The sequence below is a fragment of the Rhamphochromis longiceps genome, linkage group LG15, assembly GCF_057381845.1.
Source record: "Rhamphochromis longiceps isolate RC_006_pf linkage group LG15, R_longiceps_female_GT1.1, whole genome shotgun sequence".
NCBI lineage: Eukaryota > Metazoa > Chordata > Actinopteri > Cichliformes > Cichlidae > Rhamphochromis > Rhamphochromis longiceps.
Window position 1 is genome coordinate 5,835,041 of NC_140571.1, and position 6,380 is coordinate 5,841,420.

The window sequence follows — 6,380 nt, forward strand, 5'->3', positions numbered from 1 at the left end:
GAAAAAAAGGTCACAGTTTGAACAAAAGATATAAAAAGGCCAAAATCAACTTTTGTGCTGGGTCTTGTTTGCCTAAGCAAACATCTTCATTTTCATTTGCTGCATCTTTGTACTGAGCCTTTGTCCATCCAGATTCATCAAAATCTTCTGACAGAACTCAAAAGTGTACTTGTGGTCATTTGGATAGCTCAGATCAAGCGCATAAATCAGTCCAAAGAGGACGATGAATGCCATGATGACACTACCGAGGTTGTTCATAACTGTAGTACCTTCAATGACAACTCCAACATCCTCTGGCTCCTGAATCCCTTCTCTTCTGATGGTGTAAATACAGTGACAGTTGCTGCAGTGGACCTCAACCATTCATCCTCAGTGGAGGTCGTCTGAAAAACAGGTTGTTTCAGGTTTAAGGGCTCTGTCACTTGGAAGGGGACATATTATGCAAAACTCAGCTTTTGTATCCTTTTGTGCTGAAACATAGGTCTCTACCGCCTCTATAAACACTCCAAACATAAATAAAACCCGTCAATCTGTTTCCTATCAATAGTTTGGGTTCAGGTATTATGTACCTCCCTTTGGGAGGGGCTTGATATAGAGCAGGAGCTCCTCCAGTGTCTATCAGTGTGTGTGTGTGTGTGGGCTGGGTCAATTTCCCTTATTTCATCACAATTGGGAACCTTTTGAAACAGCTTGTTTTATGCACATTATTCCTGAAACCAGGAGATTGCTGTAATGGCAGTGACACTAGTTAGTGTCTTGATGCAATCTGCTGTGTTCCTTATAATGAAGACTTTTTACTAATTGGCATAATAAACTGAACTCCACTGGAGTGTTTACTTTCTGAAGTGCCTTGAGATGACTGTTGTTGTGATATACCGCTATATAAATAAACTGAATTGAAACACTGACAGAAAATGGATGAATGTTTTGTCCACATTTACTGTGTTTATAGAGGCAGTAGATACCTACATGGCAGCACCAAAAGAATGAACAATTGAATTTTTGCTGAAACTATCCCCTTAAAAAGTGCTCTCCAGTGCAAGTTTCAACAATGACTATTAAGAATAATACTATTTCACAATTATATTGTCTCTTTTGAATATATGAGGATTTTGTGTGCGATGAACCTAACTCAAATTGAATCTAGAAAAGAAGGTGTGATAAGCGTACCAGATACTCCTTGAACAGTAGGTCTGGATCTTCATTAAAGTAGATCACCAGGCTTTTAAGAGTATGCTCCCTCTTTATGTCGATGTCATCATACTAATGCAAGGGTGGAAAAAAAATGGTGAAAAAAATGGAATTGATTGATTGCATTTAATTGATGGGTTTATCATTAGTACCGACCAAACTACTGATCGCCATGATATCCTTGATCTTTTGGCCCTTTGCTCCTTTGCTCCCCTGAAAATTTTGCATCAGCTTGTCTGTTAAATTGTCCAGCTGAGCCAAGAACTTCGCCTGCAGGGGTTTTGTAGTGATCTGCAGGAACTCTGCATTCACCTGGAAATAAAACATACACAAATATAATAAACTAGAAGTTTAAATACAGACTGCTGAATCAACACACTGAAAGTTGCTAAACATTTGAACCATCAGTGAAGTTTGTCAAGACCTAAACTGTTTTTAGCTGAGTTTAGGAATATATCGCCACCTGTTGCTTTGGCATGTTCCTAGCAGCGTTTTCCTTCATTTTTGCGTTTACCTGTGGACGGGATTATTTTTTAAAACGAAAACGGAAAATCTCCGTTTTCAAAAATACCTGTGTAAGTGTGGACGTAGCCGAAATCTTTTATAATAATAAATAGGTTTGAACGTCATGGGAGTGCGCATTGTGCTGCCTGCAGTTACTCTTCCGGCCACATGGTTCGCTTTTGGTAGCACCCTCAGTAAACTATGTAGTGCTTTTAAAGACACCTCAAAACGATACTTTCTACTAGAAAATGGCATATAATAATAAACACAGAATACCATATTTTTAGATTATAAAAAGAAAACAGTAAGAAAGAAGTTAGCTATAGGACATCATCTTTCATTGAGCACAATGGCTAGCTGCTAATAAGCTAGCACACGCTCCGACTTAAAAGTTGGCAGCTACACAATTTCTCCTCTAAAACAAGGCACTTTTGAAAAGACCTGGCTATATTGTCAAAGAAAAAAAAAGTATTCAAGCAGAGAAGAGAATGGTAGCACCACCAAAAGTTCAAAAAACAACTGTTACAAGCTTCTATGATAAATAGCATTATAGATTTAGCTGATAAAGAAATACACAATTGGATATATGGAAAAATAATATGTTACCTTACCTGAAGGTGTAGTTTTATCCAAAAAGTACAGAGAGGCCAAGAGCAGCTGGATTCATTTAGGTGATCCTGAAAGAGCGCAAAATTTTCAAAGAAGGCGGACCGTTGTGTAACTCAGTAACTTTGTGTTCTTGTGACAAAGACTGCTTTGAGAGAAAATAATTTAGGTTCACCACACGAATAATAATTGCAGTAACGCTGGAGTGCTACATTTGCGTTGAATGAGATTAAAAATAATGTTTAAGCTTAAAGAGGGGCTTGAATTGATTTCTTTGAGTTTACAAATACTTAAGTGCAAAAATGTACTCCTCCTACCCCCAGTGCCCCAACAAACTCATTCATTTTGTGTTCAGAATCAGCCTCTGCTGGTTTTGAATAATTTTAGGTTTACACAAAGAAAATCAAATTAATTTGGTATTTTTTAATTGCATTTGTGAACAACTAACATAATTTGCATGTGTTCTTTGAAAGGAGGACCTGAATCTGTTTTTTGAGTGCAAATGAACCAGCTGGGATTTGGAAAACAAATAGACTTGCATATTTTTCGCTCCAAAAACACACAACTGTTGGGCTGCTGGCATGAAAGCAGAAGGGAAAGTGTGTCAATTATTTAATTTATTTATTTCTCGCTTTGTTGGCGTTTGATCTTGCGCCCTTGTTGCAGTCAGCAAACTTATTATTCACAGATTTCTATATTTACTCTGAATGGGCATAATAACCCTTGTTCCTAAAAGCTTGCCCTAATGAGGATGAAAAAACAAAAACTAGAAAAAAATCCCAGTTGGGCTCATTGTCAACACGTTGTCCTCCAATTATCTAAGGAAATATTCCTCAGGGCTGCATGCGTCATTGAAAATCAAAATACATCAGTGGGTTTTGTGGGTGGCTAAAAGGCTCTGTGTATCTCTCTCTCCCTCATCTCAGATGAGGTCACATGGGTTCATTGTTTTTGCCTGCAGTCACACTCTTGTACCACACGTCTCGACTTCAAATATGGTGTGTTGCCCCCCCCCCCCCCCCTTTTTTTATTTCACTCTTTTTTTATTAGGATGTTCTGACAGCGTTCCTTGACTGTCAGTGCTCAAATCTTGTTGTGCGAACCCCCCCCCCCCCCCAGTCCTTGCAACCAAAAAGCATCTCGTCACGACAGGAGATGTCAGAACCTATTGCCATGGAAACAGTGCTCCAAAGTTTGGAGCGTCGACCCCCATTTTGACTATATCCAATCAGATTTTAGGAAAAGCTTTCGGCTGTGCATTACTTTAATCGGAAGTCTGTTGTGGGCACATCTGTGTGGACCAGATATTACGTCTGAGTGATGCTTGCGTGTGTCTTGTGTGTGTGTGCATATGTGTGTGCATATGTGTGTGTGTGTGTGATGTTTGCAAGCCAAGAAGTGACTCATCATATCACACAGGGGGTCTGGGATTTAGCTCTGTGTCCTTATATCCACTTCATCTTTTCCTCTCGTGCTGGTGCTGTGCAACACCTGAAGTCTTTTTCTGGAAAGCGACGAGTCACACCTCGCACTCCAGCCGCTCTCCCCCTGAGGATGGAGAGCTGGGGTGCAGCCCAGGCCCGCTTTCTTTGATGCTCGACACTCCGGCTTCAAAGGGATCAGGCCCAGGAGCAGCCCAGTATCCTTACGTTCGCGCACACACACAGGCAGAGACAACTTCACTTCAGGTTCGTCCGGCTTGAACAAAGCAAACTTCCTTACAGGGACACCACAAAGTTTGGTAAAACAGCACTTTGCTTAAGTGTTTGAAGATATAACCCTGCCAGTGAAACTAGAAACAACCCTCATGTTCTGTAAAGACTTTTATTTATGAAGTTAGACCTCATCAGTATGACTCACAGCTCATTCTTTGGGAGAAATCCATTCATTATTTGACAGAAATGATTTCAAACTTGAACAAGAAACCTTGGAAACACAACTCTAAACTCTTACCTATGATTCTTTGACCATTTTCAGGAACTTCTGCTGCTTTTACTCACTGAAATGATGAGTTTGTCCAGACCTGTAAGGGCCAAAAACGGGATTTGTAATTTGGCCTGAAACAAATTATTTGCTCTTTTTACTTTAAACCATACTTCACCATGTAAACCCAGAAAATTTTAATTGTTTCAACAATTAAAAATGAACACATTAAATATCGATTTGCATATATATGTTTTCATTTCTATAATTTCTCCAAAAAATCCCGCATTTTTCTGCAGTTTAGGGCTCACAGTAGCACCGCATGTATCTGATTGCCTACATCAGGTTTCGTTAAGGCGGAAGAAAATCACACTGATGATGTAGAAGTCTCAAAAAAATCATGCATAAATGTTGTACACTTGGAATCAAAGCGTTCCATTTGAAAACGCAGGCTGCTGGCTTTCTTGGCTGTAAGTAATAAAAAAAGATGAAAACTTCATTTTACTGTTATTATTTTCTTTATTTTTTAAGCACAAAAGCAAACAATGTTTAGTTGATTAATGAATAAAACACAGAGGCTCGGTTCAGCTGTGGTCAAATTTAAACATATATTGATGTTATTAGTTCTGAAAAGAGGAAAAATGTCATGTTTCTATTATCTTGATTACTGACTGTACTCTCAGTGCTGCTTTTAAATTAGGTTTGAGAAAATGAGTCCAAAAATTGAATTCATCTTCAAAGTATTTTTGAAGGGACATTTAAAAAAAAAAAAAAATAATACCAGACTAAGAGCTGTGGCCTGAGGACAGCATTCACGTGTGTGTCTTTAAAAACAGTGTGAGGTTTAAATAATGAGCCTGGAAAAAAACTGATGTGGAAAAAAAAAGCAAAGGTATGAAAGTCTGAATTCAGATCAATAAAACCAGAGTCGAAATCCGACCCCACATCTGCCTGATCAGAAGACTGCGGAGTCTTGACATTATTAGCCTGTTCTCTCTCCACAACTAGTTTCCTGCCTGCTCCACGTGCACGTGGATGCACGTGTTTGTGCGTTTTGGAGACAAAACTGCGTTAACCTCTCCAGCAGTAATCCTGCAGCCTGCCACTCTGGGCACAACAGAGTCGTACCAGGACAGCCTTCCATGTCTGTCTGAGACACACAGAACCTTTATTATCTTGCAGGGATTCAGGGGCATCTGGGGACGACCTGATTGTCTGCTGAATCCACGCAGACGCATAAAGGGCTCGGTGGTGTACGACGAACCCACCGGTAACTGTGTGACGATGTGCTGGGGAGATGAACCAGAACGGTGTTTGGAGACGGCAGCCTCACCTGACTGTCTGGAGCCTCACTGCTCTCAGCACACAACGTCAGAGCACACTTGAGGGAGTTGAAGGGCAGAAAAGACTGTGCAGAGCACCGAGTTGTATACTTGTATTTGGAAATATGTCAAAAAGGACGAAGGAAATTGGAGGAAGGAAGAAAAAAAGCCCGAGCCAGGCACACACACACACACACACACACACACACACACACACACACACACACACACACACACACACACACACACACACACACACACACACACACACACACACACACAAAGCTTTTTCACACTCTTTGCTCTTTTTCCACTTGGCTGAGCAATAGCTGAAATGATGCAGGGGCAAACTTCTGCAGAGGAGGATGTTCAGATGAGAAGCGTTATCTAAACAGCACTGCTGGAGAATGATTTTTTCTCAGCATGTGCATGGCTGCATTCACGTGCTGTGCATTCTTTTTTTCAGGGTTTTTTTTGCAAGAAATTCAATTTTAGGCACATCTTTCACAAACTATAACACAGGTATAGCATGTCTGCAGATGTAAATGCATGAACTATGACTTAATTGTGGAAAAGCATATTCTGCAACTTATACATGATTCTTTGCTTGAAAGTCACACAGGCTCTTCCAACTTGCAGTGCAGGGTAACAGAAGGTAAATGAATACAAGCTTCTTCTGATGGATAACAAAAAAAAGACGTGGGAGTGTCTGCATGTTGGCATTGGGGTCAAGCTGATTTTGGGCGGCTTGGTCTCCAGAGTTTCTTATAGAAACACAAAAAGCTCTGACTTCATTGATTTTTGCTGCATGTGGCCGGGGATGGATAGCCTGCT

General features: G+C 40.3%; 1 long non-coding RNA gene across 2 annotated transcripts; it reads right to left on the reverse strand.

Moving 5' to 3' along the window:
- On the reverse strand, positions 1 to 2,457 carry LOC146651883 (uncharacterized). Of its 2 annotated transcripts, XR_014907571.1 has the most exons (4): positions 2,307 to 2,457; positions 1,348 to 1,503; positions 1,171 to 1,263; positions 1 to 383 (listed from the first exon to the last, which is right to left on the reverse strand). It is a non-coding gene; the product is annotated as an uncharacterized LOC146651883 (long non-coding RNA). The 2 variants fall into 2 exon arrangements; XR_014907570.1 differs by lacking the exon at positions 2,307 to 2,457 and having other exon boundaries at positions 1,348 to 1,961.
- Positions 2,458 to 6,380: the final 3,923 nt, after the last annotated feature.